This window comes from Oryx dammah, unplaced genomic scaffold, assembly GCF_014754425.2.
Source record: "Oryx dammah isolate SB20612 unplaced genomic scaffold, SCBI_Odam_1.1 HiC_scaffold_3, whole genome shotgun sequence".
In the NCBI taxonomy this organism is placed as follows: Eukaryota; Metazoa; Chordata; class Mammalia; order Artiodactyla; family Bovidae; genus Oryx; species Oryx dammah.
In genome coordinates this window covers 53,887,670-53,901,191 of record NW_024070187.1, presented here as the reverse complement: position 1 = coordinate 53,901,191, position 13,522 = coordinate 53,887,670, and the positions used below count along the sequence as shown (strand labels likewise).

The 13,522-nt window shown below is 39.7% G+C and overlaps 1 pseudogene; it reads right to left on the bottom strand.

The window, feature by feature from the left end:
- Positions 1–3,756: 3,756 nt before the first annotated feature.
- Positions 3,757–11,195, bottom strand: LOC120861570 (annotated as a pseudogene).
- Between the last annotated feature and the right edge of the window lie 2,327 nt (positions 11,196–13,522).

Genomic DNA, 13,522 nt, shown 5'->3' with positions numbered 1-13,522 from the left:
AAAAGACTAGAGATCTCTTCAAGAAAAATAGAGATATCAAGGGAACATTTCATGCAAAGATGGACTCGATGAAGGACAGAAATGGTCTGGACCTAACAGAAGCAGAAGATATTAAGAAGAGGTGGCAAGAATACACAGAAGAACTATACAAAAAAGATCTTCACAACCCAGATAATCATGATGATGTGATCACTAATCAAGAGCCAGACATCTTGGAAAGTGAAGTCAAGTGGGCCTTAGAAAGCATCACTACGAACAAAGCTAGTGGAGGTGATGGAATTCCATTTGAGCTGTTTCAAGTCCTGAGGGATGATGCTGTGAAAGTGCTGTACTCAATATGCCAGCAAATTTGGAAAACTCAGCAGTGGCCACAGGACTGGAAAAGGTCAGTTTTCATTCCAATCCCAAAGATAGGCAATGCCAAAGCATGCTCAAACTACCCCACAATGGCACTCTTCTCACATGCTAGTAAGTAATGCTCAAAATTCTCTAAGCCAGGCTTCAGCAATACTTGAAAGGTGGACTTCCTGATGTTCAAGCCGGTTTTAGAAAAGGCAGAGGAACCAGAGATCAAATTGCCAACATCTGCTGGATCATGGAAAAAGCAAGAGAGTTCCAGAAAAACATCTATTTCTGCTTTCTTGACTATGCCAAAGCCTTTGAGTGTGTGGATCACAATAAACTGTGGAAAATTCTGAAAGAGATGGGAATACCAGACCACCTAACCTGCCTCTTGAGAAATCTGTATGCAGGTCAGGAAGCAACAGTTAGAACTCAACATGGAACAACAGACTGGTTCCAAATAGGAAAAGGAGTATGTCAAGGCTGTATATTGTCACCCTGCTTATTTAACTTATATGCAGAGTACATCATGAGAAACGCTGGACTGGAAGAAACACAAGCTGGAAACAAGATTGGCGGGAGAAATATCAATAACCTCAGATATGCAGATGACACCACCCTTATGGCAGAAAGTGAAGAGGAGCTAAAACGTCTCTTGATGAAAGTGAAAGAGGAGAGTGAAAAAGTTGGCTTAAAGCTCAACATTCAGAAAACAAAGATCATGGCATCTGGTCCCATCACTTCATGGGAAATAGATGGGGAAACAGTGGAAACAGTGTCAGACTATTTTGGGGGGCTCCAAAATCACTGCAGATGGCGATTGCAGCCATGAGGTTAAAAGAGGCTTACTCCTTGGAAGAAAAGTTATGACCAACCTAGATAGTATGTTCAAAAGCAGAGACATTACTTTGCCGACTAAGGTCCGTCTAGTCAAGGCTATGGTTTTTCCTGTGGTCATGTATGGATGTGAGAGTTGGACTGTGAAGAAGGCTGCGTGCCAAAGAATTGATGCTTTTGAACTGTGGTGTTGGAGAAGACTCTTGAGAGTCCCTTGGACTGCAAGGAGATCCAACCAGTCCATTCTGAAGGAGATCAACCCTGGGATTTCTTTTGAAGGAATGATGCTAAAGCTGAAACTCCAGTACTTTGGCCACCTCATGCGAAGAGTTGACTCATTGGAAAAGACTCTGATGCAGGGAGGGATTGGGGACAGGAGGAAAAGGGGACGACTGAGCATTAGATGGCTGGATGGCATCACAGACTCGATGGACATGAGTCTGAGTGAACTCTGGGAGATGGTAATGAACAGGGAGGCCTGGCGTGCTGCGATTCATGGGGTCGAAAAGAGTCGGACACGACTGAGCAACTGAACTGAACTGAACTGAGAAAGCTTTCAAGGGCAACTCAATAGTTAAAATGTAGATTTGCTAAGGCTTTGGCTTTCTGCAAAGTTAAACCTTCTAATTGACTCATTAAATTGAAGGAGAACAATAATGAACCTGCTGGAAATTAGGGTTCTATACATTTGCAAAAGAAATAGAGTTCCATTCTTGATGAATGAGTCACTGTTTATTTCTACAGCAGTGTGTATCCACAACACTGCTGTTCTTGCTTGTATTTTGATTAGTAGCTGAGAACATTTGTTGTCAGACTCCTTTTCTACCACAGTCAAATAAAATGAATGCAGTTGTCAATATGTACATCTATGGCTGATTCATGTTGATGTTTGACAGAAAACAGCAAAATTCTATAAAGCAAATATCCTTCAGTTAAAAAAATTAAAAAAAAAAAGTGAACCTTCACTCTTAGATGTTAAGCAGGTTGAGTGACATTTCTGGGTCAAAATTTTAAATGTCATTTTATTACTAATCTGACCTCTGGATACAAAAATTCACTCTCAGCTTCTAGGCCTTTTGTTTCTTAGAATTCTTTACTTTGTCATTTTCATCTTTGCTTAGTTTCTTCAAATAAAGCCATGCTTACCTAAGTGTGTTTTGTCATGACCACTTCTTCCTTTTTAGATGAAATCTCTGATCTTTCATCTTGATTTGCCTGAATTATTGTGACTCAGTTCTTAACAGTTATTCCCTGGTTTTGGTTTTTCCTTATTGGGCAATTAGCACTCTGGTTTTTTTTTTTTTTTTTTAAGAAGCCAGAATATTTCATTTGCATCATTAACTTCAGTGTATATCGTTTTGCTATTTTGCATTAAACCACATGTTTATTATTTTGCTTTTGTAAAAATAAGTAAAAGGTCCACATTTTCCCTTTCATACCAGCCACATTTGTAGTTCTCTTTTCTGTAATGTTTAAGCATGATGGTGAACAAATTCACATTTTCATAAAGCTTGGATGGGATTAATATTGACTATTTCTGAAACTGCAGTACTTCGGCCACCTCATGAGAAGAGTTGAATCATTGGAAAAAACTCTGATGCTGGGAGGGATTGGGGGCAGGAGGAGAAGGGTACGACCAAGGATGAGATGGCTGGATGGCATCACGGACTCAATGGACATGAGTCTGAGTGAACTGTGGGAGATGGTGATGGACAGGGAGGCCTGGCGTGCTGCAATTCATGGGGTCGCAAAGAGTCGGACACGACTGAGCGACTGAACTGAACTGAACTGATTTCTGAAGCAGATGGTTTCAGAGGCTTATTGCTTTCTCTATTTACCTGATATTTTATAACTTTTATGAATCAGAATAATGTCCTGCACAAATTTGTTTAATTAAAGTTATGTACTTGTAACAGGACAGAGACACAACTATTTGAAGTTTACAAACTGCATCTTTGATAAGGGAAATGGTTTTGTGACATGTATACAATTGTTATTAAGGTGTAACTCTATATATTCTATAAAATTATAAATATGTCATACAATAATACAAATAAAATATTTTTTCTATTATATTATGTTGAAACACAGTAGCTGTTTCCTGTTAGCTAATATAAATAACACCATCAAACAACAAGTTGAAGTGTTGACAATTCTAGGCTTCAAGATTTAACTCATGCTGTAATTACACTTTTTTGTGTGGTTTAGAGTTATTCCAATATTTGTTCAGTAGAGTAAAATGAGAGCATATTTAAACACCATTTATATGCCATTATTTTGTATTTTACTAGAGCAGTTTATATAATAGTTTTGTTATGTTTGGCATAAAGGAAAAATTAAAAAATTGCACATTTAGGCAATAGAGTGTCAGAAACAAGATAGTTCATCTCAAAATTTTGGGAAGGATAGGGAATAGGAAACACTACAACAATTTGGAAATCTGAAAAGTGGCAGTTCACTTTTGGTGAGAGTGGTATGTGCATGCTTCAGTGGAAAACATCTGGTGATGAAAATGGACAACAGAGGATCAGGGCTTCTACAGGAGGAAAGGGGGACTAAGAATAAGAAAAGTGGGTATCAATGTCCAGCACTAATATTACAGGTTTTGCATCTGGGGTCTTTCTTTGCATTTGCAGTAGATAAACTCATGAGCTGATGACCAGTGATTTCTGTCATGGTGCCTAGAGAAAGATCTACAGGGTCAGTGTAAATGACTTCTAAAATAACATCCTGGTCGTGGTTGTAAACCAGCATCCCATCTTCTTCTCTGCAGGTCAGAAATTTATTAACTTGGGAATTTAGCTGAGGAAGGCGCTGCTTACAAAATTCATCTCCTAGAGATCCCACAGGGGCAATGACCAGAATCACATAATGATAAGCAATGTACATACAGTTGAAGTCCCCAAAGTATAAGTTAGCAATGGGGTTAAAAAGTTTTTCTGCTGCATTCTCAAGCCTGTATCTTCCATAAGGTGAATCCTGGGGTGGATTCCCAGTATTGAATTCAGTGCTGCAGCTGAAGGAAGTGAAAGTGAAAGTCCTCAGTCATATCTGACTCTTTTCAACCCCATGGACTATACAGTCCATGGAATTCTCCAGACCAGAATACTGGAGTGGGTAGCCTATCCCTTCTCCAGGAGATCATCCCAATCCAGAGATTGAACCCAGGTCTCCTGCATTGCAGGTAGATTCGTTACCAGCTGAGCCACAACGGAAGCCCAGCTGAAGATGCCTTCCAATTTTCCACTGATAGGAGAGCTATGGATGCCACTGTTATACTTGACAGAGGGCTGCACAGCATTCCTATGATGTTTTTGAGTATAGTCAAAATATTCTTTATGCTGGTTATGATAAACAGAAAATTTGAACATCTGTCCTGCAATCACTTTGGCCTTATCCAACAGTTGTGTTAGATGAACTTTTGAATAGTCTGCTGTGTACAATTCTATAATTTCACTCCATTCAGATACAACATAATCACCACCAACATGTTTTGAGGCAGTCTGCACTGCTATTGAGGTGGTGAGAGAGGGCATCCGAGGGCAGACAGACTGAAACCACAGTCACAGAAAATTAACCAATCTAACCACATGGACAACATTTTTGTCTAACTCAATGAAACTAAGCAATGCTGTGTAGGGCCACCCAAGATGGACAGGTCATGGTGGAGAGTTCTGACAAAATGTGGTCCATTAGAGAAGGGAATTGCAAACCATTTCATATTCTTGCCTTGAGAACCCCATGAACAGTATAAAAAGGCAAGAAGATAGGACACAGAAAGATGAACTCCCCAGGTCGGTAGGTGCCCAGTATGTTACTGGAGATCAGTGGAGAAAAAATTCCAGAAAGAATGAAGAGACAGAGCCAAAGTAAAAACAACACCCAGCTGGGGATGTGACTGGTGATAAAAGCAAGGTCCGATGCTGTAAAGAGGAATGTTGCATAGGAACCTGAAATGTTAAGTCCATGAATCAAGGCAAATTGGAAGTGGTAAAACAGGAGATGGCAAGAGTGAAAGTCAACATTTTAGGAATCAGTGAACTAAAATGGACTGGAATGGGTAAATATAACTCAGATGACCATTATATCTACTACTGTAGGCAAGAATCAATTAGAAGAAATGGAGTAGCCATCATGGTAAACAAAAGAGTCCAAAATGCAGTACTTGGATGCAATCTCAAAAATGATAGAATGATCTCTGTTCGTTTCCAAGGCAAACCATTCAATATCACAGTAATCCAAGTCTATGCCCCGAGCAGCAATGCTGAAGAAGCTGAAATTGAATGATTCTATGAAGACCTACAAGGCCTTTTAGAACTAACGCCCCCAAAAGATGTCCTTTTCATTGTAGGGGACTGGGATGCAAAAGTAGGAAGTTAAAAAAACACCTGGAGAAACAGGAAAATTTGGCCTTGGAGTACAGAATGAAGCAGGGCAAAGTCTAATAGAGTTTTGTCAAGAGAATGCACTGGTCATAGCAAACACCCACTTCAAACAACACAAAAGAAGACTCTAAATATGGATATCACCAGATGGCCAACACCAAAATCAGATTGATTATATTCTTTGCAGCCAAAGATGGAGAAGCTCTATACAGTCAACAAAAACAAGACCGGGAGCTGTCTGTGGCTCAGATCATGAACTCCTTACAGTGAAATTCAGACTTAAATTGAAGAAAGTAAGGGGAACCACTAGACCATTCAGTATGACCTACATTGAATCTCTTACAGTTATACAGTGGAAGTGACAAATAGATTTAAGGGACTAGATTTGATAGACAGAGTGCCTGATGAACTATGGACTAGGGGTCCTGACATTGTACAGGAGACAGGGATGAAGATCATCCTCATAGAAAAGAAATGCAAAAAAGCAAAATGGCTGTCTGAGGAGGCCTTACAAATAGCTGTGAAAAGAAGAGAAGTGAAAAGCAAAGGAGAAAAGGAAAGATATACTCATTTAAATGCATAGTTCTAAAAAATAGCAAGGAGAGATAAGAAAGCCTTCCTCAGTGATCAGTACAAAGAGATAGAGGAAAAGAATAGAATGGGAAAGACTAGAGATCTCCCAAGGAACATTTCATGCAAAGATGGCTTCAGTAAAGACAGAAATGATATGGACCTAACAGAATCAGAAGATATTAAAAAGAGGTGGCAAGGATACACAGAAGAACTGTACAAAAAAGATCTTCATGACCCAGTAATCACGATGGTGTGATCACTCACCTAGAGCCAGATATCCTGGAATGTGAAGTCAAGTGGGCCTTAGAAAGCATCACTATGAACAAAGCTAGTGGAGGTGATGGAATTCCAGTTGAGCTATTTCAAGTCCTGAAAGATGATGCTTTGAAAATGCTGCATTCATTATGCCAGCAAATTTGTAAAACTCAGCAGTGGCCACAGGACTGTAAGGTCAGTTTTCATTCCAGCCAAAACCAATACAGAATTGTAAAGTAAAAAAAATAAATTATAAAAACAACAACAACAACAAAAGGATAACAATGTTGGAAAAAATAAAAAATAAATAAAAAAAATAAAAAAATAAATGTTAGTTAAACGAGTGAAAAAAAAAAAAAAAAGAAAAAGAAAGGCAATGCCAAAGAATGCTCAAACTACTGCACAATTACACTCATCTCACATGCTAGTAAAGTGATACTCAACATTCTCCAAGCCAGGCTTCACCAATACGTGAACTGTGAACTTCCAGTTGTTCAAGCTGATTTAGAAAAGGTAAGTGAAACAGAGATGAAATTGCCAACTAAATAACAAGACAGTTCCAGAAAAACATGTATTTCTGCTTTATTGACTATGCCAAAGACTTTGACTGTCTGGGTCACAATATACTGTGGAAAATTCTGAAAGAGATGGGACTATTAAACCACCGGACCTGCCTCTTGAGAAATCTGTATGCAAGTCAGGAAGCAACAGTTAGGAATGGACATGGAACAACAGAATGGTTCCAAATAGGAAAGGGTTCCAAATCCAAGTCTATGCCTCAAGCCTGTTTATTGTCACCCTGCTTATATAACTTGTATGCAGAGTACATCATGAGAAACTCTGGGCTGGATGAAGCACAAGCTGGAATCAAGGTTGCGGGGAAAAATATCAATAATCTCATATATGCAGATGACACCACCCTGATGGCAGGAAGTGAAGAAGAACTAAAAAGCATCTTGATGAAAGTGAAAGAGGAGAGTGAAAAAGTTGACTTAAAGCTCAATATTCAGAAAACTAAGATCATGGCTTCTGGCCCCATCACCTCTTGGCAAATAAAAGGGAACCAGTGGCTGACTTTACTTTTGGGGGCTCTAAAGTCACTGTAGATGGTGACTGCAGCCATGAAATTAAAGATGCTTACTCCTTGGAAGGAAAGTTATGAGCCAGCTAGACAGCTGATACATTACTTTGCCAACAAAGGTCTGTCTAGTCAAAGATACGGTTTTTCCAGTGCTCATGTATGGATATGAGAGTTGGACTATAAAGAAAGCTGAGCACCAAAGAATTAATATTTTTGAACTGTGGTGTTGGAGAAGACTTTTGATAGTCCCTTGGACTGCAAGGGGCTCCAACTAGTCTGTCCTAAAGAAGATCAGTCCTGGGTGTTCATTGGAAGGACTGATGTTGAAGCTGAAGTCCAATACTCTGGCCACCTAATGTGAAGAGCTGATTCATTTGAAAAGACCCGGATGCTGGGGAAGATTGAAAGCAAGAGGAGAAGGAGACAACACAGGATGAGATGGATGGATGGCATAATTAATTCAATGGACATGAGTTTGAGTAACTTATGCTGTAAAGAGCAATATTGCATAGGAATCTGGAATGTCAGGTCCATGAATCAAGGCAAATTGGAAGTGGTCAAATGAGATGGCGAGGGTGAACGTCGACATTCTAGGAATCAGCAAACTAAAATGGACTGGAATGGGTGAACTTAACTCAGATGACCATTATACCTACTACTGCGGGCAGGAATCCCTCAGAAGAAATGGAGTAGCCATCATGGTCAACAAAAGAGTCTGAAATGCAGTACTTGGATGCAATCTCAAAAATGACAGAATGATCTCTGTTCGTCTCCAAGGCAAACCATTTAATATCACAGTAATCCAGGTCTATGCCCCAACCAGTAATGCTGAAGAAGCTGAAATTGAACAGTCTTATGAAGACCTACAAGATCTTTTAGAACTAACACCCAAAAAAGATGTCCTTTTCATTATAGTGGACTGGAATGCAAAAGGAGGAAGTCAAGAAACACCTGGAGTAACAGGCAAATTTGGCCTTGGAATGCGGAATGAAGCAGGGCAAAGACTAGTAGAGTTTTGCCAAGAAAAGGCACTGGTCATAGCAAACACCCTCTTCCAACAACACAAGAAAAGACTCTACACATGGACATCACCAGATGGTCAACACTGACATCAAATTGATTATATTCTATGCAGCCAAAGATGGAGAAGCTCTATACAGTCAACAAAAACAAGACCGGGAGCTGACTGTGGCTCAGATTATGAACTCCTTATTGCCAAGTTCAGACTTAAATTGAAGAAAGTAGGGAAAACCGCTAGACCATTCAGGTATGACCTAAATCAAATCCCTTATGATTATACAGTGGAAGTGAGAAATAGATTTAAGGGCCTAGATCTGATAGATAGAGTGCCTGATGAACTATGGAATGAGGTTGGTGACATTGTATGGGAGACAGGGATCAAGACCATCCCCATGGAAAAGAAATGCAAAAACGCAAAATGGCTGTGGGAGGAGGCCTTACAAATAGCTGTGTAAAGAAGAGAGGCGAAAAGCAAAGGAGAAAAGGAAAGATATAAGCATCTGAATGAAGAGTTCCAAAGAATAGCAAGAAGAGATAAGAAAGCTTTCTTCAGTGATCAGTGCAAAGAAATAGAGGAAAAGAACAGAATAGGAAAGACTAGAGATCTCTTCAAGAAAATTAGAGATACGAAGGGAACATTTCATGCAAAGATGGGCTCGATAAAGGACAGAAATGGTCTGGACCTAACAGAAGCAGAAGATATTAAGAAGAGTTGGCAAGAATACACAGAAAAACTGTACTAAAAAGATCTTCACGACCCAGATAATCATGATGATGTGATCACTAATCTAGAGCCAGACATCTTGGAAAGTGAAGTCAAGTGGGCCTTAGAAAGCATCACTACGAACAAAGCTAGTGGAGGTGATGGAATTCCAGTTGAGCTGTTTGAAATCCTGAAAGATGATGCTGTGAAAGTGCTGCACTCAATATGCCAGCAAATTTGGAAAACTCAGCAGTGGCCACAGGACTGGAAAAGGTCAGTTTTCATTCCAGTCCCAAAGATAGGCAATGCGAAAAAATGCTCAAACTACTGCACAATTGTGCTCATCTCACATACTAGTAAAGTAATGCTCAAAATTCTCCAAGCCAGGCTTCAGTAATACATGAACCGTGAACTCCCTGATGTTCAAGCTGGTTTTAGAAGAGGCAGAGGAACCAGAGATCAAATTGCCAACATCCGCTGGATCATGGAAAAAGCAAGAGAGTTCTAGAAAAACATCTATTTCTGCTTTCTTCACTATGCCAAAGCCTTTGAGTGTGTGGATCACAATAAACTGTGGAAAATTCTCAAAGAGATGGGAATACCAGACCACCTAACCTGCCTCTTGAGAAATCTGTATGCAGGTCAGGAAGCAACAGTTAGAACTCAACATGGAACAACAGACTGGTTCCAAATAGGAAAAGGAGTGTGTCAAGGCTGTATATTGTCACCCTGCTTATTTAACTTCTATGCAGAGTACATCATGAGAAACGCTGGACTGGAAGAAACACAAGCTGGAATCAAGATTGCCAGGAGAAATATCAATAACCTAAGATATGCAGATGATACCACCTTTATGGCAGAAAGTGAAGAGGAGCTAAAAAGTCTCTTGATGAAAGTGAAAGAGGAGAGTGAAAAAGTTGGCTTAAAGCTCAACATTCAGAAAATGAAGATCATGGCATCCGGTCCCATCACTTAATGGGAAATAGATGGGGAAATAGTGGAAATAGTGTCAGACTTTATTTTTTTTTAGGCTCCAAAATCACTGCAGATGGTGATTGCAGCCGTGAGGTTAAAAGAGGCTTACTCCTTGGAAGAAAAGTTATGACCAACCTAGATAGTATATTCAAAAGCAGAGACATTACTTTGCCGACTAAGGTCCGTCTAGTCAAGGCTATGGTTTTTCCTGTGGTCCTGTGTGGATGTTAAAGTTGGACTGTGAAGAAGGCTGCGTGCCAAAGAATTGATGCTTTTGAACTGTGGTGTTGGAGAAGACTCTTGAGAGTCCCTTGGACTGTGAGGAGATCCAACCAGTCCATTCTGAAGGAGATCAGCCTTGAGATTTCTTTGGAAGGAATGATGCTAAGCTGAAACTCCAGTACTTTGACCACCTCATGTGAAGAGTTGAGTCATTGGAAAAGACTCTGATACTGGGAGCGATTGGGAGCAGGAGGAGAAGGGGACGACCAAGGATTAGATGGCTGGATGACAGCACGGACTCAATAGACATGAGTCTGAGTGAACTCCGGGAGATGGTAATGAACAGGGAGGCCTGGCGTGCTGCGATTCATGGGGTTCCAAAGAGTCGGACATGACTGAGCGACTGAACTGAACTGAACTGAACTGAGGAGTTGCTGATGGACAGTGAGGCCTGGCATGCTGTTGTCCACGGGGTCACAAAGTGTTTGACACAACTGATTGAGTGAATTGCACTGCTATCGTATACTCTGGGTTTTTTTGGCTCAAAAACCAGTGTCCACTGACAGTCATCATAATGGGAACAGCTTTTGCCACCAGTTTTGTTGGAACTCTTTTCGTTTAAAAAACTGAATTTCTTGTTCTCTTACTTATTGTGGTTAATGAAATAATGTGTAATGTGGTCCTTTGATTTTTAATCCATTTCCCATGAAATCTTGAATGAGTCACAGGTAATGTTGCTTATTTTGATTTTATGTGGTTCAGGAAGTTCTTTCATCTCTGCTATGTCACTCTCTTGTGATTTGTTCCTTAAAAACTTCTTTGGTTATGCTGCCTACAGTAGTGTTTTTCCAAGTGCGTTATCTGACTCAACAACCAGTACTCTGGTGCTGAGATTGAACACAAGGATATTTTTGATATTCCTCTTATTTTTCTTTTTAAGGGGAAAATATTTTAGAAATATTAATTCTGAACCCTAATTCTAATAGCCTCTACATTTTCTTAAAAATGTTTTAGCATATTCTTAAAAATAGCTCAGAAATGTTATCTAATCTATAAACTGCATGAATATATTAACCTAGATGATCAGAACTTCTATTAAACCTTTGTTGTTGTTCAGTCACTCAGCCTTTTTCAACTCTTTGCAACCCCATGGACTGCAGCACACCAGGCTTCCCTGTCCATCACCACTCCCGGAGCTTGCTCAAACTCATGTCCATCCAGTTGGTCATGCCATCCAACCATCTCATCCTCTGTCATCCCCTTCGCCTCTTGCCTTCAATATTTCCCAGAATGTGGGTCTTTTCTAATGAGTTGATTATTCATATCAGGAAACATGAAGAAATACCAACATCTGTAGATTATTCCATCAAAATGACTTTTGCTTATATAACATGCTTGTGTGTGCTCAGTGTCCAACTCTTTGCGACCACATGGACTGTAGCCTGCCAGGCTCCTCTGTCCATGGGATTTCCCAGAGAAGAATGCTAGAGCAGACTGCCATTCCCTTCTCCAGGGAATTTTCCCAATCCAGGGATCAAGCCCAAGTCTCTGGCATCTTCTGCACTGCAGGTGGATTCTTTGCCCACTAAGCCATCCAGGAATTCAGCTTATATAACATAGAGAGGAGCCTGGCAAGTTACAGTCCATGGGGTCACAAAAGTTGGAACATGGCTAGATACTATACCACTACCACTGCCATACAGAAGATAACATGGTTAAATGACTGATAACACCACATTTTACTGATGACATGGAACAATTAAAATTTTCATATAATTCTTTTGGGAAAGTTAGTTTATAATATCGCTTTTCACAATTTGGGGACAGTGGATAGTAAAGTTAGCACTAGGCATACTATAATTTTATCCCAGAAAATCCACTCCTGGTATATACTTTATAAGTATGTGCATGTATTTTCACCACAATATATGTTCAAGAATGCTCTTAGTAGGGATATTGGTTGTTGTTCAGTCGCTCAGTCATACTCAACTCTTTGTGACCCCTGGACTGCAGTATGCCAAGCGTCCCTATCCTCCACCATCTCCCAGTGTTTGCTCACATTCATGTCCATTGAGTCAGTGATGCCATCCAACCTTTCATCCTCTGTTGTTCCCTTTTCCTCCTGCCTTCAATCTTCCCAGCATCAGGATCTTTTCCAATGAGTTGGCTCTTCACATTAGGTGGCCAAAGTTCTGAAGCTTCAGCTTCAGCATCAGTCCTTCCAATGAGTAATCAGGGTTGAATTCATCAAGGATTGACTGGTTTGATCTCCGTGCTGTCAAGGGACTCTCAAGAGTCTTCTCCAGCACCATAGTTTGAAAGCATCAGTTCTTCAATGCTCAGCCTTCTTTATGGTCCAGCTCTCACTAAACATCTAAATATCCAACAACAGCATAATTCAATAACTTCTGGTATATTTATACAATGGAATAGTATTAAACATGAAAATGAATGAAATACAATTACAACACAATGCCACAATGAATCTCACAAACATGGTATTGAGAGAAGGCAGCCAGATACACAAGATTTAATATATATAAAGTTCAAAAAGAGGCAAACAAGAAGGTAGTCAGTGGGAAAGAGGCAAAAAGCAGTTTACAGGATATTGATAATGTCTGATTTCCAGATCTAGCCAATGGTTCATGGTTGTGTACAGTTTGTAGTCATTCACCAATGTGTACACTTGTAATTATAAAATTTTCTGTCTTTTATTTTTACTTCCAAAAAGCTTATGAAAGAAAAGTAAGCCAGTATTGAATTATTCACTCATATACTTGTGTTTTAATGGGTAAAATATTTGCCACAAGTCTTCAGATATAATAATCATTAACCACTGAATAAGGCATTAGGTTATTCTAAAACATTTTCTTTTATAAGCTTTAATAGTTAAGAGTACTGTTAAGGTTTGCTAAGCCAAAGAAGTTGGGCTATTTACTTCAGCATAATTTAGAACAATGAAAAGGTAGAGAAATAAACTCTCCTCAATGACAGAATTAAATGATATCCTCTATGAAGGAGTATGGGCTTCATATCTCATACACTATCAACAAGGAGCCAATACGAAGTGCAACTCGTGTTCCTCTGGCTGTCTACACAATTTATTGTATATTTATTGAGTATCTACCA